This window comes from Sabethes cyaneus, chromosome 2 (assembly GCF_943734655.1).
Source record: "Sabethes cyaneus chromosome 2, idSabCyanKW18_F2, whole genome shotgun sequence".
Classification (NCBI taxonomy): Eukaryota; Metazoa; Arthropoda; class Insecta; order Diptera; family Culicidae; genus Sabethes; species Sabethes cyaneus.
Window position 1 is genome coordinate 76,380,650 of NC_071354.1, and position 23,800 is coordinate 76,404,449.

The following is a 23,800-nucleotide window of genomic DNA, read 5'->3' on the forward strand; positions in this document are numbered from 1 at the left end:
GGAGGCACGTGAGATCTGCTGTTCATTTCCAAAATTGCTGCATGTCGCGCAAAATTTTCTTTGAAGCAACTTTCGATTGCGGACTGTACAGTTTTTACCGTCATTTCCGATAATTGTTCATAATGCTGCTGAACAGCTGACTGTACGGTTTGCTTAATAAATTTGTCCAAATCTGATTTCAATTCCGCATATGTAATGGTTCCTGAGCCGTCTAAAAGACAAAGAAAGTCCTATTAATTTCTTGTATTTCATGTGTAAGCCCAATTATATTACCTGTAATTTCGACGCTATCCAAAACTTCTTCGTGTACGGTTTTGGGGTTTTTGTCATAGTTTTCGTCATTGTTATTATAAATTTGTGCTGGCCATTGCTGTGAGAGGGGGAAATTCGTTGAAAAATCTGTAATGTTGATTAGAAAAAAAATAGTAAACTAATGGCATATTATCGCATGTACAAATACCGGATTGATGTGAGATCTGTTGCAGTTCACTGGAATAATCATCAATTATGCAATAAATAGGATTGTCTGAAGAACATGGTTGCGTAGCACTCTGTCCTGGACTTGATTTGATAAGAACTGAAAATATTTTGTATATATGTTTAGTTACTTTCCGCACTAAAAAAGGTAAAATAAGTGATGACATTTACCTTCACACATGCTGCCGTAATCCGTTTGCGACTGTGGTTTCGGTCGTTTAAATGACTTTAACAAGTTTTTTTTGTCGTCAACATCTGAAACATCTTTATTTTCCAATGCCTCGGCTGCTTCTTCTGCCGGTCGGAAATTACGAAATTTTTTTGAAACGATTACCGGGATTTTTCTCACAGCTCCATTATATTGAGCACCAGCGATTCTCAGCTGCTCAATTTTTTCATTTGCCAGGTTTTTTGGCCACATCAAAATATTTTTATTCACCCACGACGCAGGTACAGTTAAAACCTTGAATTTATTGTTCTCGATAAATTGCACCACGTAGAACATCTGAAATGGAACTTATTAATATCCAAATGAATTTTACAAGCTTTAATACTTACTTTGAAACGTAACGTAAGACAAAATAAACTGCCGGATAGAATTTGTATTTCTGCAGATTGTTTACGTTTGTGCAGGGCTGCCATTTCGACTTTTTGAAAAGAAATCGATTTTTTTCCGGTGCAGGATCGATAACGGACCGTCGCCAATAAAGTAAAGTTTTGTAAGTCGCCCGGAAATTAATAATAGTAATAGAAATCTTTTTCTAAACTAAAAGTTATTCAAATATTTCAGTGCCGCAGCACTAATAACAACAAAAAATAAAATATTTTCTTATATTAAATATTCAATTTAAACTGGCATCTTTTTATGCACTATGCACATCGCTTTGTCCTCTATGTGATTTTTTATATCATCAGTTCTGACATAAATATGAACACATATGAACCCATTTATGACTGAATATGAACACATATGTGTAGTTTAAGTTGTAATTTTATCGCATATAGTTGAACTTCTCGTTATTATTCATTTTGTGTTATATAAATAAATTTTCAGCCGAATAAAATGCTATTTATGACATTATATACAAGTAACTAATTCTCCACGCTAGTTTTGAAGTGAACTGTTTCGAGATGCATATGATGTATTATACGATATGGCGCAGTGGATTTGTTGCGGATAGGCGATCTAGAAGTCAGGAGTTCAAAACCGGGTAGCAGCTGAGTTAATGTTAAGTATATTATATGTCTAATTTTAATACATCAATATGCATTACTGAAAAATATACAAGAGCTTATTAAATAAATGTAGATGGAATGATTAAATAAAGAACAAAAACGATTTTTTTTATATATTTGCTGTTTTTTGTAATTGTATATTATATTTAGTTAAGTCGTAATATGCGAAAAAGGCCATTGCTCTTCTGTTCGAACAGCATCATAAATGACGTTGTAAATGATGAAAAACGGAATCACTCGAAAGATTAAAAAAAGTCATATTTCGTTACCAAGAACATTGTAAACACGTTATTATGAGCGTTAGTAAAAATTGTAAAAATGTGTAAGAGATTGGTAAAAAAAGTTATATATTTCTTGATTAAAATGAAAGGTGGTGCGTATATTGCCTCCACTTTGATACGTATATGGTTTTATAAGCCATGATATAAAACTTTTTCGTGTCGTATATTAGTTTGTATATCTTGATTGCAACTGTGGTATATGGAATGAATTGTTAGCTGGGATCCTCAATGAATGCAATTGGAATTTTTGCAGGTCGCGTCGCGAACATATAACATTTTATCATTTATGATCTTCAGCACTTTTGTTCGTATGAATGTCCCCCTCAGTCTAAAGCTGTCAAAAGTTAGTCATTGCTTACTATAATGAAAATAAAAAAAATAACTTTTTTGTGTTAGGAAATATAGACATAGTTTCTTCGGCAAAGTTGTAAATATTGTAAAAATAAGCAACTTTGCTGAAGTTATAACATTTCTATCTTTATCGAGTGCTGAAATATAGGGCATATTCTTTGAAAATTCTTCAAAAATTAGTTTTCCATACTTAGCGTTTGTTAGTGGCATTTTACAAGAATACACACGTTTTGCAGAAGACCGCAAGTCTTTGGAACTTTTACTTTCTAAGTTGTCATATATTCAAGCTTTAAATTTCCGTAGCTTCACGAGCCTATGGGGTAAAATGGGGCAAGCGGATTTATGAAATTAGTTAGTTAGGTTCCGCCAGTCCCCAACCACCCAAATGAGAGTACGGCAAGCGTACGTCTTAAGTGTTTCGCATTCGCTAAAGGCACGATACACGTCCATTTTTTTGTGTTAGTAGATAGACAGATGGTTTTTTTCTGCAAAGTTATGGAAAATATGAAGGTAAACAACTTTGCTAGAGAAATGACATTTCTATCTCTATCGAGTGCAGAACTATGGAGCATTTTCCTTAGAAATTCTTTAAAAATTAGTTTTTCATACTTAACTTATGTTGGTTGCATTTTACAGGAATATATGGTTCTAGGCGATTATTGAAGGACTCAAAATACACGTTTTTGCAGAAGATTGCAAATCTCTAGGACCTTTCCTTACAAAGTTATCGCTCTTGGCTCGTGAAGTTAAGAAAATATAAAGCTTAAATAAGCGATAACTTTGTAAGAAAAGGTCCTAGAGATTTGCAATCTTCAGCAAAAATATGTGTTTTGAGTCTTTCAATAATCGCTTAGTACCATATACTCTTGTAAAATGTAACTAACAAAAGCTAAATACGAAAAACTGATTTTTAAAGAATTTGCAAAGAAAATGCACTATAGCTCTGCACTCGATAGAGATAGAAATGTCATTTCCTTAGCAAAATTGTTTACTTTTATATTTTCTATAACTTTGCCGAAGAAACCATGTGTCTATCTACGTTCACAAAAAATTGACGTGTATCGAGCCTTGTGCAAATGCGAAACACATAAAACGTATGCTTGCCGTCTTCAGCAAAGTTGCTTGTTTTCACAATATTTACAATTGTGCCGAAAAAACTATATCTATATTTTCTAATACAAAAAAGTTATTTTTTTATATTCATTATAGTAAGCGATGACTAACTTTTGACAGTTTTCGATTAAGGCGGATATTCATACGAACAAAAGTGCTGCAGATCATAAATGATAAAATGAAAACAAAAGACACTAGGAAGAAAGTTCCACTTTTCGCCCTTTTGGACTACTGTGCGCTGGTCGACACTGAACATCAAAAGTACAAGTCAGCACTTTGTGTGCAGTTGTGAATAAATGCATCGTACGGTCGGACTCTATGTGACTTAAGGGGGCATAGTACTTTTTCGATTTAAAAAAATCGAAATTTTTTTTATTGATTATTTCAAAAGATTAACATTTTGACCATATGTGTTTCAAGTAATTTCGATGAATTCCAAAAATTGACAAAGTTACAGCTATTTGTACCGCGCATGTCTGGAGCGATTACACAGCGAATAAAAACTTCTACGTCGTTTTTCTCGAAACCAGGTTTTAAAAGTCGGTACCATAAATATCTCAAGAACGGCTGAAGCAATTCTCATGATTCTTTTTTTGTTCCAAAGCTAACAAAATTATCTAGTGTTTGACCCATCCTTTTTTCGATATTACAATTTTTGTATTTTTTAGAAATGTTTAAAGCCAATTTTTTCGGTTAAAAACCTTACTTTTATGTTTGAATGTCCGCCATTTTGTTATGCGTTCGAATTTTAAAAAAAGGATGGGTCAAACACGAGATAATTTAATATTCTTTCATGTCGTTTTGGAATTTTTCAATTCGGATAAGCCCCCCAGCGCTAATCCATGGTACCGCAAATCATGTTTTTTTCGAATGATCATGTTCAAGGAGCCGTAGGGGAGAGGGGAAGAGGTTCACATATGCAAACAAAACTGCAAATATTAGTATAAAGTGCAATGTTTAGCAAGCAATAAACCCGAATCGATTCGCTTTTCGCGTTATCGAGAAAAAAATATTTGGAATAAGGCAAAAAATATGGTGTAAAAAGTACTATGCCCCCTTAATAAATCATACGGTCGGTTGTTTGTTTTGATTTGTTATGTAATGTTTAGTTTCCATGATGAGTAATATTAAGTGAGTAACGTTAGATTCGGGTGCGTACGTATAGTGCACTGTGTTACTCACACGCTACCGGCAACTACTCAAATAATGTGTCAACAACACACATTCCAGGTAAATTATGCTATAAATACTAGGATACCATAGTAAATACTGATAAATAAATTTACAATGTACGATAAATTAGATGTCCGGCCTAGTGGGGATGGGAGAGGGTCATGCTGCTGTGGACAAAAGTAGACGGAAGAGAGGATGGAAAAAATAAAGGAATCATTCTGTACGCACACATTTACGCCACTGGACATTTTTTTTACATTTCTTTGAGTTTTTGAAATGCACGATTAAAAGAAAACCGTTACGATTAATTGTAAAAGAATCATAGTGGTAGCTCAACTCGGATTTTTGACTGCCTATTCTTATTCAAATAAGAGAACAGAAAAACATCTAAAATAACTCAAATTAACACTGTTCACAAGCACACAACTTTTTCAGATTTTTCTCGAATTAATTTAACCGCACTCAAAATGAACATCTGCAGAGTAACTGGCCCAAAGCAAGGAAATTTTAATTTTCTGATCCTTCTTTCAATTATTCAATTGCAATACAAATGCAATTGAATTATTTCTGCAGTTAACGAGCAAAGCTAAACTTAACTGCAATCAAATTTGGGTGTGGAAAATACAGTGTTATAATTGACCCCCACTTCCGAATAAATGACCGGCATATCTTGGAATGTAAATGTCAATTAATTTTACCCCCATACTGACTGCTACAGTTTGCTCTGCGTCCGCTGAGTAATAACTAACTAAACCGCAAATTACTCTACCCAGTTTTAAAGTTCACAATCGGATCCTGACACAAATTCAACAATCAAACTCACAGTGCTCCAAGCTAAGCCCCAAGCTGGTGCACTTGGCGCGGCGACGGCGGCGGCTCCAGTGGATAAGTAAAGGCTTCGATCGGCTCCAGAGCTGCTTTGTTTGATTATACATAAGCACGCTGGCAACACTTTATTTGCAGCGCAGCCGGCGAGGGGTAAGCCGCAGGAATTGCTATAATTTGTTCACGCGGCGGCGCGTTCATTTGTTTCTCTTAGGGGGACTGCCAGAAGTACAAAGGAAGCTTGCAGCAAAATCTCGAACGCGAATATTTCCATTTCGCCGCGGGAGTAAACCGAAGTGCAGACATCTCGTGATGGACCGCCTGAACAAGGAAAAACAAAACAAAATTGAGGAAATCTTTCGGCGAAAAGTTGTTCATCGTTCTCAAGCATTTTTTTCCTTGTTTCTTTTGGGGCGCTAACTTGTGGCGAAACAGAAGAAATCGGAAATTGCACCACAGAAGGGGTGGGAAACAGGAAAAGTTTATCACTTAATTTTATGATGCTTTAAAGACAAAGCATTAAACATTAATCATTGAAATCGCTAAACGGGTGGTCATTCGCATGCTAGTCTCAACGCATCATGTTACATATAATTCTTTATGACCCAAAAAGTGCAAGTTGAAAACAAATTCGAATTAAATGTTTCCATTGTTAACACGCGCTCCTGTTGCGCGTTTATCGAAACAGCACGACCTGTGCATCCGTTTAGTGGGTGGCAAACCACCAAGTCGACTTCTGGTGTTACTGTGCCAGTCCTGCCGATTGAGCCGATCATTGTCAAAGACGTAACTTTAGCTAAGGCAATCGGAAACAAAAGGCTTTTCGGCACTGGAACAAAGGAGTTCTAACATGTGTGCTTTTCTCGTCCTATACCTAGGCCTGCACACAGGAGCAGGAAATTGGAAGCTAGCAATTGTCTTTTGCATGTCCTAGGGTTTCACACATATTGCGAACCTGTCGTCACGTTAGCTACTATGGGCTGAAAGCTATTCATCAACCCCAAACTGTGCGGGAATATAGACGCACTTGGACAATTTTGCTTTGGCCTTATTCCAGGACATCACACCAAGACGAGGCGGACCACACCGACCGATACGCGACGACAAGGCCGACTGCAAAGATAGCACAGACCTAAGCATATTCCTCTTGAGCGACTGCACAGAAAAAAAACTGCCAACAAACTTCCAACACGAAACGATTACGGATGCCGGCTCGGTCTAGAGGCATGGGATGGGAAGCTGCGAGAAACGAGATAATTAATGGCTTTTCGATACCCACATGCCTCCTGTCTGCATACATATCGTTTCAGATTCGGATGGGTGTTGCTCGGTGCGTATTTATTCATTTTGGACGCAAAACAGATCGACAAGTCGGCAGCTACTGGAGTTTGTCGGTCCTTTAGAAATGGATCTCTTCTATTGCAACACAGCGGTGGAGAGCAATTTCAAGCCATTTTAAATGGGTCATGATGACATGAGTATTCCGGACACCTCAACATCAACCCGAGTTTGTCGGTTACGTCCCTAACATGAGTTGATTTTAATTAATTCGATCGTATTGTGTTATCGAAATTAGAACGAACGAGAAACCAAATGCTGATTGGAATGTTGAAGTGTTCACCACTATTTCGTTTGGTTTGTCGCTTTCAGCTTGTACCGGCATTCATTTGACGTCCAAAAAGTTCCATCATATGAAACCGAAGAAACTTCATTCAGGCCGTAGGCAAGGACATCACGGAGCCCGAAACCCTTCAATTTAACCTTATTGTAACGAACATACGATTTCATTTTCCACCTCCTGCAGGACGCCAGGTATCACTTAAATCAATCATCATTTACAAACTCATTGCTCGTCGTCATCATCGATCGGTAATCGCGAGAGCTGAATTGAGCGAACTTCGCTCAAGGCGGCTGGCCGCACCGCACACGGTAGGGCAATTGAATTTTTGCCTCGAAAACGTCCATTTCTCATACCTCCTTGATGCTCGTCTGCCGTTTAAAACCTAGACCATCAATTCAAGTGCATCAAGAGAAGGACACTGTTGGGATGTTCCAATCGTAATTTTATTATAATTTTGATAAGCTCTTCCTATATTTAAAACATAAACAAATTATGTTTAATATTTTTTTTGAAACGATGGTTCTACAATTGATGGAGGGACGGTAGGGGTAAGTAATGAAAATTTTTTGGGAATGGAGGTAAAAGAGTGTTGTAGTGACCTTCCTTTTGTCCAATGCTGGAAGGTGCATGGGTCGAACCAAGCTATAATCAGAGATTATAACCAAATTTGAACCCACAACAGCCGCCTGGGCGTGTGGCTCGCTGGTACCCGTGTACCTTTGAACCATAGAGGCGCTGGACAATAGGAGACTGCGCAACACCTCTTATTAATGAGCGACGTATCTGGGTTGGGTTATTTTTAGACACAAATTATGCCTCTTCCTCCGTCTACTGTAGAAACCACCGACCTAGAAGTTTAAATCTAACTTCTTTTTACTTTCAGAACGACGACACTATGCAGGCCTTTACGACTATTGGTACTGTGTGTGACGTTGTTCATCTGTCAGCGCACTATGGGCCAGAAATTAAAATTTCGGGACAAAAATATTTGCGGTTAAACAGCATGTCTCAGCTCAATGTGGTCTTCGGCAACTTTTTGAATAAAAAATTGATGCATATTTTGAAGGGATCGTCCAATATTTAAGCGTTACTTAAACAACAATTTAAGTAATAACTTTTTGAGTAAACTTTTTTTTACCTTTTTGGTTTCAAAATATTAAAGATAAAAAAATTTCAAGTAATTTTTGTGAAGATATCAAACTTCTACCTTTTACCCATTTTCAGCAATAGCCATCTTAGCCATCTGCAAGTATCTGCAATTAGTTTGCATACCAATTTGTAGGGAATTATTAAAGCTATCTGCCCAAATGTGTATTTCAGAGAATACCTAGGAATACCATGGCTGGGAATACCTGGGAATATTGCGGATTTTTTTCATACATTTTATAACTTAATAAATATGCGTCCTATCGTCAAACAGTCTTCACAGAAAATATGTATTTCAACATACTAAATAACTTTGTAGAACATTTGTAAGCAATAAAATGATTGTGTGCAGTTATTGAGTGTAATTGATTTTTAAATGCTCTTTTTTAACACATCATTATATTTCGTAACCAGTTAGAGATAGATAGTTACTTTATTCAGCAAAGTTGCTTATTTTAGTATTTTCTGCAGCTTTTGGAGAAAATAACTTTTCTTTTAAATTATTTAAGAAAACAAAAGTTTGTATCACCCTAATAGTGTACGAAGATGCGCTATATTTTATTATTTTACTTCTCCGAAGACACCACCCTTGAAAAAATACACATTTTTCATCAAACGGTTTTTAGCCTAAAAACAGTTATATTTTATTAGTTAATGCAGAAAAAGCGAAACCGTCTCCAGCAAAAATATTCCTCTTTAATGTGCAAAATGTTGTCTAGAACATCACATTGAGCTGTCTGTTGAAATAAACATGTTACAAGAAGAAATGTGATTTGATGGGTCGTTTATAAACAAAGGTCTATTGCTGAAAATGGGTAAAAGGTAGAAGTTTGATATCTTTAGAAAAAATACTTGAAATTGGTTTATCTTTTATATTCTGAAACCAAAAAGGTGAAAAAAAATTTACTCAAAAAGTTATTACTTAAATTGTCGTTAAAGTAACACGTAAATATTGGAAGACCTCCTATTTTTTGTGCGCAATGGAAGAATGTCACTACTTTGATTTTCGGCTGGTGAACGTACGAAATGTGCAGAATTACCTGGAAGGAGCGTCAAATATAGCTCTGGCTCCTGGCCAGTTCGAAATCAAACGGTGATGATCGATGTTAATACCTGGAAATGCTTCATATACATACTGGAGCAGCTAAGCTAGGAGCAGCGAACTTGAACGCCTGTTTCCCAGGCGATGGACGGCTCAAACAGTGTCTGTCTCGGAGCGAACGGCTGAGTATTAAATGCTGTATTCCGCAAGCTGTGCCTAAGATGACAGACAGATGACAGATGACAGATATCACGGCCCCGGTAAGGTGGCATACCAAAATTCTCATATACTACTAACAAATAAAATGAAAATACGAAACGGATCAATCGGAATAGGACACGGTGTAAGAACAAGGAAACGATTAATGGACAACGATTGGAAACTTAGTACCAGGAATGTCCGAACTCTCCATAAATCGGCACTAGCTGGCTTACTTGCTCGAATGCTACATCGACTCGAAGTGGAGATTGCTGCCAAATTCCGGAGAAATGAAATTCCGTGCAGTGAACTCTATTGCAGGGACGTTTTTTAAGTACCACGTCTACTACAGTGGCAGTAGAAAGGCAGAATATGAAGTTGGTTCCATAGTGTTGGGAAAGCTAGAACAACGAGTTATGAGATGGAGGCCCGTAGATGACCGTATATGTGTTTTGAGAATTAAGGGTGAACTTCTCAACTACAGCCTAATGAATATCTACACTCCAACGAATAATAAATCCGACGATACTAAGGACGAGTTCTCGTATAAGCTCGTGAGGACCTATGGAGAGTATCCACAACATGACGCGAAAATCATCATCGGAGATGCAAAAGCACAGATCGGGAAGAAGGAGTTTTAACGTCTTGTCATAGGAAAGCATAGTCTTCATCTGACGACCAATGATAACGGTCCAAGGCTCATAAGTTTCGCGGCCCGTCTGGAATGTCCGTCTGTAGCACTTACTTTCCACGGTTGAATATTCGGAAACACACTTTTTTACGAGTAATATGCTGAGCACCTTAGAAGATACGGTACTATCAGACACCTAAGAAGACAACTCAGGAAGTGGGGTTAGGTATCCCGCCCCCCCCTAATGGGGCGTGAGAATCCAGACCCACTAAAACCCTAATCAAGTCTCCAGCCTCAATCCCCTCTGGCACCACCTTGTCGGTATTACTTCAGGGAGGGGCTATTGTGCTTAACGCATTCTCTTAGATAACTACTGGACTATGGTAGTCAAGTACATTGATATCGATATCATTGCCAAGAATCTACGCCAGACTGAAAGCGGAGTCTAGGAGAATTGAGCTAAAAATAAATGCGTCAAAGACCAAAGAGGCTCAAAGGAAACAAATGCGCGCCTCCCACGGACGGTAACCGTTGACGGCGACGAACTAGAAGTGGTAGAGGAGTTCGTGTATTTGGGATCGCTGGCGACCGCGGACAACAACACTAGTAAGGAGATCCAGCGGCGCATCCAAGCGGGAAATCGGGCCTACTTTGCCCTTCGTAAAACGCTACGATCAGGAAGCATACACCGCCGCACGAAGCTAACAATGTACAAAACCATTATTAAACCGGTAGTTCTTTATGGACTTGAAGTCGTGACGCTGCTTACGGAGGGCATACGCGCCCTTGCCGTGTTTGAGCGGAAATTGCTGCGGACGATATTTAGCGGAGTACAAACTGAAAACGGAAAGTGGCGGAGGCGTATGAATCACGAGCTACAGGCACTGCTTGGGGAGACTCTCATCGTACATCTAGCGAAAGTTAGCAGGCTACGGTGGGCCGGACACGTCGAAAGGATGCCGGACGACAGTGCGACGAAAATAGTCCTCTTCAACAACCCCACCGGCACCAGGAACAGGGGGGTCCAACGTGCACGATGACTCGACCAGGTCGAAAGCGATTTGCGACTTCTGAGACGACTAGGAAATTGGCGACGAGTGGCTCAAGACCGAGTTGAATGGAGACGAGTGCTTGAAACAGCACGAGCCACCCCGGCTCTATGCTGCTGAAGAAGAAGAAGGTAGTCAAGTACAATCTGGGTAGGAACCGCATTGACCGCTCCCCAGACGTCCGAGTTGGAACACACCCTTCGGACTAAGTTATCCGGAGTAGTATCCTGTCCGCTCACTGCCATCATGTTGCTTCTCGCGCCCGCGAAACGAGGGCATATGAAGAAAGCATGTTCTGCAGTTTCATCAACATCCACGTATTCGGGACACGCGGGGGACTCCGCATGCCTAAACTTATGCAGATACTGTCTAAAACAACCATGCCCTGACATAATCAGTGCTAGGTGGAAGTTGACTTCGCCGTGGCGTCTGTTGACCCACCAGGAAAGATCCGGGATAAGTCGATTTGTCCTCCGGCCTTTCGTGGGATTAGACCATGCCCGTTGCCATGTGGTCATCGAGGCCGATCTTGCAGTACTCCGTATGCCTCTAGTTCCACGTTGGTTAAAACAGTCTACGTCCTCGCTGATGATGATGCCAAAAGGCATCATACCCGCTAAGACGCAGATTGCGCCATGTGAAATTGTGCGATACGCACTCGCCACTTTCAAGCACATGAGACGATAGGTGTTTTCCAGCTTGGCTAGATAGCTTTTGGTCCCTAAAGCCGATTACCACACCGGCCTGCCATACCTGAGTATGGACTGGACCACGTTGGCTAATAGCCTTCGCTTGCTGCCATATACTGCAGAGCTATTTGACATCATACGAGACAATGCCGAAATAGCTGTGAAAGCCTTCTTGCAGGCATAGTCGACGTGGCTCTCGAACTTAAGCTTGTCATCGACCATGACTCGCAGGAGTACGGAAACACACTTGAAGAAACTCTTCATTTGTTTACGGACTTTAAGGTGGCGTACGAGTCAGTCAACGAAATGAGCTGTGGCAGATAATGCTAGAACATGGTTTTCTAACGAAATGAATCAGCTTATGATTCGTGCGACGCTCGATGCGTTAAAATCATGCGTCGGAATAGCGGGTATAACCTCCGTCGCTTTCATGACGTTGGATAGATTGAAGCAAGGGGATGCATTCTGTCTGTCACGAAATCTCACATGTTTCCTGATTTTTCTGGTTTGTCTATATCCTACACTGATGTGAACAGAGCTCCTCTGCTTGTTCCCCATTTGTACTACTTTAATTGCAACCGGTACGGCTACCTATCTTATAACAAAACCCTTGCCTTGCAACTACGCAGGGTATCATGCGGATGATACTTTCTTTACATATTCTGGTGCGATGTACTTTAGGATTTCACGTGCATAATAATGTTCGCCAACAAACTCGGTCCATGGATGTCCGTCGCCAATTTCTCGACTGTCCCACACTTTCCAGGTCTTGCTCTAACCATCGAGCACGCAGTGCATCTCTGTTTCTGGCACCAACCGGGTTCAAAAAAAAGCAAAGTCGTGGGCTTAAACCGTCATTAGACATTGCCCTTCTTCATCGACAGACTTCACAGCCGGCTGTTTAGAGTGCAGGAAAATAACAGGGCCAGTGTAACGATCCTACTGACTCTATCAAGCAAGCACCACCTATCCGAGATTTGAACATGCGACGACTGGCTTGTTAGACCGGCATCGTACCTCGAAGCTAACCAACCGGGTTCAAAGCGAACACAATTTTTGAGGGGGATAATCCTCCCGCTCTAGCAACATTTTGGATACTGGGTTCGCCGAAGAGCTGCGCCAGCTCTTGGTTCATCCTCTTCCTCCATACATCGCCAAAGACGTTCAAAAACTACTAGTGCTTTCAAGTCACTATCGACCATTGCCCACGTTTCGTGCTCGTAGAGCACTACCGGTCTTGTATCATAATACATTTGGTATGGGAGTGAAGCTTACCAGACCTTAGGGTCTTGTGGAATCCGTAATAAGTATGACTTCCGGCAAGAATACGTCTGCATAGTTCTGTGCTTCTTTTGTTATCCGACGTCATCAATGATTTTCCCTAGCTCTTCGACTGTATCGTAGGCGGCCTTGAAGTTTAGAGATAGGTGTAGGATTTGTCCCAGCACAAAGATTTGGTCCGTTGTCGATCGCCCGTCCACAAGATCGGCTTGATAACTTCCCACGAACCTACTTGCTAGCGGCGATAGACGGCGAAAGATGATCTGGGAAAGCACTTATAGACGGCGTTGTGAATAGTGCTCGCATGATAGTTTCCCAACTTGTCGCCTAGCTTGTATATTGGGCATTGCAGATAGCAATAGCTCTTGGATATATTTGTGAGCTGATGCCGTAGAAACTGGTTACTCGTTAGCAGGTTAGCTAGAAACAGGTCGCCGTAAGCATTGCTAAACGTCACGTTATGACGTTTCACCGTTCAGTGAATGCTGTAGTCTTCCGCTATTAAATCGACGACCAAGAACTCACGAGAGTAGTTACAGATCTTGGTGTTCTGCTGGATGTCAAACTCTCTTTCAATCTACATTATACGAACCTGATCACTAAAGCGACACGTCAACTCGGCTCTATATCAAAAATCGCTCGATTCATTAAAATCGATTTTAGCTGGTAAGGATTTTGAGAATCGAACGCGTGCATAAAAGATATGTTCGGTTTGCATTACGACATCTGCCTTGACCCGGTGAACCAACACCCGTACCCTGACCGCTGTCGTCTCCTCGGACTTGAAACTCTTGTGCGACGCAGGAAATTTGAACAAGCAATGCGTATCGCCATAGTTATGAATGGTGAGATAGACTTCCCGGATATATTGGCACAGCGTTCGCTCCGATCAACTGCGCTCGAGATCACCCACCATTGGTGGTGGGCCACCAAGTTCACCGATGATATTGTTCTAACAGCGGTAAGTAAGTTCCTCGTGATGGATGGCTGGTGTCAATCTACGACTCGTACACCGTGAGACGGAGGCTCAGCAACCGTAAGGTCAGACTCGCTATGATTGGAGATAGTACTGTCTTGAGGATACTAAGTGTGTAAAGTAAAGAAAGCATTGAAGGAAGAAAGGGTCCCCAATACACACAAGCCCGCTTAAAAAATTAATAATAAGCATATCGCTCACTCAATAGCGATTATAGCAAAAAGAAATGCAGTGCAGGTTACAGCAAATACCCTGGTGATGTCAAAATCAAGAGTCAAGAAAAATAAGTATAACTTTTAATTTTTGTGATAAAGAAATAAAGTTACGAGAATACAATGGAGACGCATGGTGTTTGGTTTTTACGAGCATTATAGAAATATTCGTTTGTTGCTAAAAAAATCCATTTGATTGCAGATGTGTATTTTTTTGGAAACAGAACATCCCAATCGGCCAACGGCTATGGGCCACTTCAATCGTTCATCGATGAAAACGTTTTATTGCAATTTTGTTGCCAATGCGGTGCCCCTGCCGGCCGCAGTCAATTAGGACGCAAATTGGTACAGCCCCAGATGTTACAGGGGTGATTACCGACCGGGTCGAATGTGAATTACAGGAGCAATTCCGCACAGAAAATGGCATTGTTGAGAATTCGAAGTTCGATGTGCTCTCCTCGAGAAGTGTGGTTTAAAATTGGGTCATTTCGAACACCTTCTGAGATTGCCCTCATAAATTCGAAACCACGATTTTGTTAATGCAATTATTCGCTGATGATTGATCAGAAGGCGGTTATTTCTTTTTCTTTTTCATAGACAAACCTTCGATTCCCAAACCAGACAAACAAGCGTCAGTTAATACCGTCAGATCGTTTCAGATTCATCAATCGCGAAATGCTGAAATCGTTTAACGACTACAAATAGACAAAGTGGTGAATCTTTTTATCCTCTCTGATGTGGGTTTCCACAGGGGCGTTGCCCGACCAAAGGAGATCCCATTAGACCAAAAGTACCACAATGAAAACTATCCCATTAACGCGTACCTCTTCAAAAGCACAACCAGTGAACCAAAGGAACCGCCGGCATAGAATCCTTGCTGGTTCTATTTGGGACCACGAATAGCAGGAGAAAAAAAACGAAACGACCCACAACGAGAATCGTTTCGTACTTCGTTGCAACTGAGAAGAGGATAAACGCAAAAAATAGCTGCCCAAACAGAAAAGACACATTTGAAAAGAAGTGTCACTCTGGCACTCATTTCTTTGAACAGACGAAATGAGACATATCACATTTGCAATTGTTCGGTAGTTGTTTAGCTGTCACGCCAACTTTGAGCAGTAGACAGTAGGTAGAGGAAGCCGGTATTTTACCTACAGCGAAGTTTTTCTCTGCTGGGACTTTTCGGGATGAAGTTGGTTGAGAATGTCACGATAGCAGCAGCGCGAAGCACCGATTATAGAACAGTGAACCGAAAGTACTACTTTCAAGTATCTTCATTCTTTAGTAGTTTAGTTCGTTAGTTGGTTTGAAAATAAATTAAACTTTTTGGGACTGTGATTCCATTCATCACTTTAAAATTAGTTTTAAAGTTAGTGCACAAAGTAGTATCAAAGCAATTACAATAAGTGAAAGCAGTTACAGTTGCAAACGGCATTCTTCTGTTTAGATGACTTCCCCTTTCCATATTACAGCAAGAAAAAGGTGCCCGAACCGATCCATCTATTCTTGGATATACCGCATTCAAGCTCGATTAGTTCCGACCGAGTATCGAAGTAAAATCCATGAAAATTACTTTTTCCCATAAAACATCTGCCTCGAGATGTTGCTTCGCCAGCGTCTCATTTGGTTTCAAAGGATCCACCGCACTCTGGTCTGGCAGCCTGCGTCAAATTCCTACATTATGTTGCAAGTATTTCTTTACACATCCGAGGGTACATGGATTAAGCTACACCTCATTATGCCAATTCCAACGAAGTCAATCGCCACAACTTAGATCCCGATTGTCAGTCTCTTCGTAGAGCAGCCTTTATTTTTGATCGGATTTGCTCCGGGAATTATCTCTGGCCGATTTCCGATTTAACCGGCCAAGCTCCTAAATAAACAATTGCACCACTCGACGAGTATCGGGACTTGGTTCCGGACATCTTTCACGGTAGGGCGCCGTCGAACAAGTTGCTCGACTGGCTGATAATAATTAATATGCATACTGGAGCGAAGCGGGACCTTTTCCTGCTGGCCGCAACCTATGAATGAATCCAGTCCAGAGATAGAAGCCGGGGGGTTGCCCGCTTGGGTCGCACAGTCGTCACGCTGGATGATTAATCCGGGCGTCATCAGCAGTGACGCAGTGATTTCCCGATACGAATCGAAAATGAATGAATGAATGAAGTATCCAGCGAGCGACAGTAGGCTGCAGAGTGAAGGATCACTTACAGTTGTGATTCGATGACTGAGGGAATGTAATGTAGCTGAGACGTGTAAATAAATGATAACTGTTACTACGATAACCTTCTATTTCCGAAAAAAAACCTCTAGACTTTCCAGAGCAAAACACATATCAAAGGCAAGTAATTTTGAAACATTTAAAATAAATTTTAAAAACCAGTAGAATCATACCGATGGTCTCGCAATTGTACCTAACATTTACCCGAAAAATCTATAAAATTACAGGAAGATCATGCCTTGGAATTATTTTTTTGCATTATTTAGGTTACGGGAGTGTATTTTCAGCCTGTTAAGCGGCAGCCTAAACAATATTCGTGAATTATACACTGATAATAAAACTTGGTTTATAGTACGAAAACGAGCGTTTGTTTTACGAATTCTTTCGTTGTTTTCTACCACGAACTAGATTCGTAAAATCAATCCTGAATGTTTTGTACATAGTAACAAAGCTATATTCGTACGAATCATTGCATTTTACAAAATGGTTTGCAGATTTTACGAATGCACGAAAAGGCTGTCGATAAAAATAATACTAGATTTCACTATTTTCCGATAGGTGTCAGTATGCTACATTACCGACACCTATCGAAAAATAGCGAAATCTTTATTATCTCTGAAAAAAGCTGGTTTTATCGGGAATCGAACTGAGCTCGTTTGTCATAGTTCTTTACGAACAGCCGACGCCGCCGCAAACCACAGAACCACAGCTACTGCGTACCAAGAAGGACATAATTGCACAAGTCTATTTTCTCTTCATACAATCTTTGCATCCCGTTTTCGTCGATAATGATGCCAGACAACAACCGTGCATCAAATGGGTCTTGATACAAGACAGCTACGAATGTGCTCTCGTAAAAAATACGAACCATTCGTAATAACAACATTTGCGGTAAACAATAAGCCTACGAAAGTTTTTGAATGGTATGAAATTATTTGTACCAGCTACGAATATAGTTTTACGAATGTTTTTTCAAACAAAATACGAAATTATATTCTCGGTGTAGTGAAACTCTATTTATTCGACACAAGTTTTTCATACCAATTGGTTGGATAACATTCACTATATATTTAGAGTGCATTCTGGAATTAATAAAACGCTTTTAAAGTTAAATTATAGTCGCGATAAATGATGAGGTTACTGCGGCTATTTTAATCCTGTGTTGTTTCTATATCCAGCCATAATACTTACACAGCAATCCCCCGAGTAACTCAATGGGTGGTGCTGCGTTTACGATCACTTGATTGCTTAATTAACAATAATGCTAATTTTTGGCACATTGTTCGGTGTTCGGTCTTATCAAATGCTTATCGCCTATCAAAAATCAGTTATTTCTATTTGAAGAAGCCTGAGACACTGCGATAAGCAAATAGCACTACCCAAGGTCTGTTCGGCGGGTTGCTGTACTTCAACCAGCAGGGAGTCAGTAGGTTTATGTATTGGTGTTTTTCAAGTACTGCCAATATACCGGCAATATAATTAATTTAGCACGGAATTTTACTCAATAAACTAGAAGCATTCTTGGCGCCTCTGTTTTACGTATTTGTAGTAACTAGTGATGATGCACCTCAGCTCGTTTAGGCTGGATGTAAATGTAAACTGATTTATTGTTTCATGCTTCATTTTGTAAGCGATTGCTTTTATTTCTTCAGCATAATTAAGTGCTGCACCGAGAATATAATTTCGTATTTTGTTTGAAAAAACATTCGTAAAACTATATTCGTAGCTGGTACAAATAATTTCATACCATTCAAAAACTTTCGTAGGCTTATTGTTTACCGCAAATGTTGTTATTACGAATGGTTCGTATTTTTTACGAGAGCACATTCGTAGCTGTCTTGTATCAAGACCCATTTGATGCACGGTTGTTGTCTGGCATCATTATCGACGAAAACGGGATGCAAAGATTGTATGAAGAGAAAATAGACTTGTGCAATTATGTCCTTCTTGGTACGCAGTAGCTGTGGTTCTGTGGTTTGCGGCGGCGTCGGCTGTTCGTAAAGAACTATGACAAACGAGCTCAGTTCGATTCCCGATAAAACCAGCTTTTTTCAGAGATAATAAAGATTTCGCTATTTTTCGATAGGTGTCGGTAATGTAGCATACTGACACCTATCGGAAAATAGTGAAATCTAGTATTATTTTTATCGACAGCCTTTTCGTGCATTCGTAAAATCTGCAAACCATTTTGTAAAATGCAATGATTCGTACGAATATAGCTTTGTTACTATGTACAAAACATTCAGGATTGATTTTACGAATCTAGTTCGTGGTAGAAAACAACGAAAGAATTCGTAAAACAAACGCTCGTTTTCGTACTATAAACCAAGTTTTATTATCAGTGTGGTGCTGGCACAGTGATTTTGATGTTTATTTAATAAAACCCAGCAAAATTTGTGAAATTTTGAGAAAATAGTTATAACACATTAAGACATTCGCGAGCTACGTTCTGTTCAGTATTGTTATATAGCGGCAAAGTTTTTATTTGGAAAAGTGCAGCAAAAGAATGGAAGTTAGGCTGAATTAAGCAGCAGTCTAAAAATACCCCCCGGAACCCTACTAACATTTATGGGTATACAGTGACCAATGTTGGTCGTTAAACCGCAATAAGAGTATCATAAAACTTACGTTGTTACTTGGATAGTAGCAGTAAGTGTCCGACTAGGATTCTTTTCCCTCCCAAATTGACTTGCATTGGACGTGGCCAGCTTTGTTATTGATAATCACAAATAATTGGATCACCAAAAAATGCACATTGAGAATGATCTACTACTCCCAAACATAATTCTGATGTTTTTTTTTGTGTGATTTCAACTCATCTAAACCATTGCGGGCAACTCAAGCTATGCTATGCTAGTTCTTCTACATTTTGAAGGTCTTAATGCACGAGGTGATGGGATTCTGATATCCAAACATTGTGCGATCGTAGGGGGTTTATGACAAGCCAGTTGAACGAACGGAATGTTGCGAAACCCGAAAGTTCAGAAGAAACACAAGCATCGGTGAGTCAATATTACCATTCATTAATCTTGTTATACAAATTTCAGTTCCATTCCATTGAATCCATTGACAAGATTATCGAACAAAACTGATTTGAAAATCCGGTGAAACATCATAATCCCACACTTGGCATTTCTGATCACGAGCTGATTTCGCAGAAACCAATCAACGTAATCATTCAGCAAAGCTTGCAGACTCTGGGAATCTTCTATGATTCGAAATATTAATAAGGACTACGTCTTGGGGCAAGACTTGGGATAGGGTGTCATTCTGAAAAATCAAAAAATACAAACGTCATGAAAATATGAAAGATTGTGAACACTAATAGCTCTCCCTATTATGAATGGATTTTCATGGTTTAGATACCTTGGGACTCATAATAGGTGTAGCAATTAGTGGTTTCTACTAGACCTTCCTTGTCAATCACGAATGAGGGAAAATTAACGAAAAGTTTCAAGGTCAAAGATCCCCATACATTTTCTTCGTGATCGTCTTGCTTCACAGGCAGGGACGAGAGTTAAATACATCATCTGTTCACTGTGATTTCAATTACTTTATTTAAAAAAAAAAGTGAAAAAACCCCCTCGTCCCAACAGGTCGAAGATTCTTCACGACGTTCAGACTTATACTAATTTGATATCTGTGCTTGGGAAGCATACCAGAAAAAGTAATAGAATCCTCTCGTCCTAACAAAATTTCTTAAGAGCGCTATTAGTGATGTCTAATTACTTCTCGATCAATCGAACTAATCGATTATCTATTAAAATAATCGATTAATTTTTAATCGATTGCTATATGTTCCGATTATATCGATTACCTGGCCGATCGATTATGCCGATTTTTTTTAAATTTTATTATTTAACAATTTCTAACAAAATTAATTTATTACAGTGGCTGGCGCTTAGCTACTAAATTAACCACACGCGATTAGCCAGTTAGTTGGATTCGCTAAGTTAGTTTCGAGGTACGATGCTGATCTAACAAACCGGTCGTCGTATTCGTATGTTCAAATCTCGGCTAGATGATGATGCTAGATAGAATCAGTGGCGTTGTTGCACTAGCTTCGTAACTGTTCTAATCAACTCTAATAACCCTCTAATAATACGGATGTAAAGTCTGTCGATAAAGAGGGGTCAAGTTTGAAGCCTGGTATCCAGCTGAAAAGAAAACAGCTCAAGAAAAAAACCTGCTATTTACCGACCAATCTGATGTACTTACTTACTTACCTAGGTGGCTTGCCCTCCTAAGACAAATCCTGTTGAACAAAGTTTCTCCATGTAACTCGGTTGAGGGCTACCGCTCTCGGACACCGAGTACTCTCCGCCAGATCTCGCTCTACCTGGTCTAACCATCTTGCTCACTGCGCGCCTGGTCGGATTTGAGACGAACACCATCTTTGCAGGGTAGTTGTCCGACATTCTTGCAACATGCCCTGCCCATCGTATCCGTCCAGCTTTAGCCACATTCTGGATACTGAGTTCGCCATAGAGCTGTGCGAGTTCATGGTTCATCCTCCGCCTCCATACTCCGTTCTCCTGTACGCCGCCGAAGGTCGTTCTTAGCACTCGTCGTTCGAAAACTCCGAGCACTCGCAGGTCCTCCTCGAGCATTGTCCATGTTTCACGCCGTAGAGAACAACCGGTCTAATAAGCGTCTTGGACAGGGTGCACTTTGTACGGGGACTTGAGTTTTATTACACTCTTATGATGGCTTTTATGACCGAAACTGGTCATGAAAACCACAATAAGAGCACAATAAAACTCACATTGTTACTTGTGTAGGTACTACATTCCGTTATCGAAACTTGACCTTCTATTATTATACGACAGAATTCGCAGCCAGCTGTTAGAGGACAGGACAATTGCTGGGTCAGTTGCTACGATCCCATTGACTCTGATAGCCTCTGCCAGCCGAGATTCGAACATACGACGACTGGCTTATTGGGCCAGCATCTTACCTCGAGGCCAACTGGGAGACATTCTTGTCGGTAATTAGCAGCAAATTAGCATTGCCCTATGGTCCAGAAGATCAAATTAGGTGGAATAAATTATTCACTAAGTAGTCGTTGATTTTAGACTATTTACATGTTAGCAACAAAATCTTGATTTAGGATGCCGCTTTTTTAGCATGAGCTATTTTAGGGTGACCGTTAAATTAACCAAGATCCAGAAATTATCTTCAAAACGAAACAAGATAGAGCGATATTCTCTTCAGCAATTTTATAGCTTGAAGTATTTTTAATTTTTTTAAAACGTTCTATTAGTCTTTGTAGTTGCTTGGTGTACGGACTACCATCCTCCAGGAGAGGATTGATGCACTTGAGCGAGTTCACAATGTGTGAAGGAAATATTCCTTTTTTGTGGCACTGTCTTAGGAAATTACTAACATGTTGCATAGTTTCATGTTATGTGTCGCATACTGTTTGAAAAGTTGTGTAGTGGAATGGCCATATTGCGTTTGTATATGCATGAAGAAGCTATCTTGAATGTTCGCCATTGCGTTTATGCTGTTAAGATTGACTGAGGTACACATATTGTATTGCGGATTTTCGGCTTTCCAGTCAGTTTTACATTGAAAACGGCTTTTTTATACTGCCTGACGTTTCGGCCTTTGGTTTTGGCCTTTTTCAAAGGTAATATGGTTACGAGGGTATGAAATGGGGAAGGCAAATGAGGAGCGTCCAATACAGCTCTAGCTATCCCTAGCCCCTACCTAGCGCCTCCACGTGGCCATACCCGGTAATGCTCTATTGAGTAGCCAAGCTAGGATACTGTGTGGTTCCCGGCTGTCTGATCTCATAATCGAGGTTTTGGGCAGACGGTGGAGCCACACGATCTGGTAAGCATAATATAAGTTATTTTAATTATTTTTTTCGTTTTAGCTTATGAAGCATTTACTGCTTTATAGTGAAAACTTTGGCCAATACGAGTGTTAATACTGCACATGGATATTGGATACCAGAAGAAAAATTAAATTAATTATTAGAAGCATTTATGGAAACTAAAAGGACGCAACTCTATTCCATTCGAAGGACTGCTGGTGAGATTGTTCTATTTTTACCCATATATACCACATTTCATAAATAAACTAGAATCGGGAAGAGGGAGGGACCATCAGAGCACTTGTTTGAAGTGGTCGGCCTAGGGAGAGTGAAACAGTCAACTTTCTAGGGTTAATCTTGGCCCGATTAACAACACATCGTGGATAATGAGCGGGCTCTTCACCCCACCTGCTGGAGTCATTCTGCATTAAGACGGTTTATTCAACGATTGACTCAGGTGACTTAGCCCTTGAAAGGAGATTCTCTAAATCCTTGGTACGTGTAAGTGATGTTGCTTATCGACCAATTCCCTTTTGGCCCTTCATACAAGAGTTGGGAAGCATGATCAATCGTAGAATATGTTCAACTCTTTTTGACATGATAGGCTCATTGCTATGAACGGATGTTCTGCTAAGGCAGGTGGTAGTACCATATATTCAATTCATATTCATTTTCAAAGGTAATATGGTTACGTTTTCTTGTCTAATCGTTGATTGCCAACGGAAGGAAGTTCGAATTTAAACAGCTCCAATTGCATTGGTTTGGTGACAAAATAATGTACACACCTAAACCTTTTGACCATAGTGCACAACTAAATCTTTCATCAATTAATCAATTAATCAATTTTTAAAAAATGGTGATTTTTAATAAGTATTTTTAATAATATTGCAGAAGACAAAATCATCAATTATATCCACAAGTAGCAATATCTAATATTTTAATAATTTTAACAGATTTGCTAGAAAATTCATTTTTTTCGTCAATATTTGCTTCCTATTACGGCTATCCAAAATTACGATAATATCAACTACCAAATCCTTACTACATTTATTAGAATAACAGAACAAAACATACCGACTTTCTATCGATACAATTGATTAAAAATCAAACCAATGTCAATGAATGTCAAATCGAATGTGTCAAATTTTGAACAAAAAAATCAGTTTAACCCAACCTTTGAGTTTCAGCATTGAAACGTAATATTTATTATAATGGCTATAATTTTCATCTGCTCCAGCGTAGTACATCCCATTTTAAAATATCAAAAATGCAGCTTTCAGGTCTTATTAGGAAACTTCTCGAATAAATTAGTAGTCTTATGCAATACGTGCATTGGCTACCTGCATTTCACCGCACTTGAAAAAGAAACGTGTCTAATTTATATTTCTTGACGCTAGTTTAAAACAAAAGCCGCAATAATGTCCTGTTCGCGTTAAAGCCAAAACTGGTGCCAA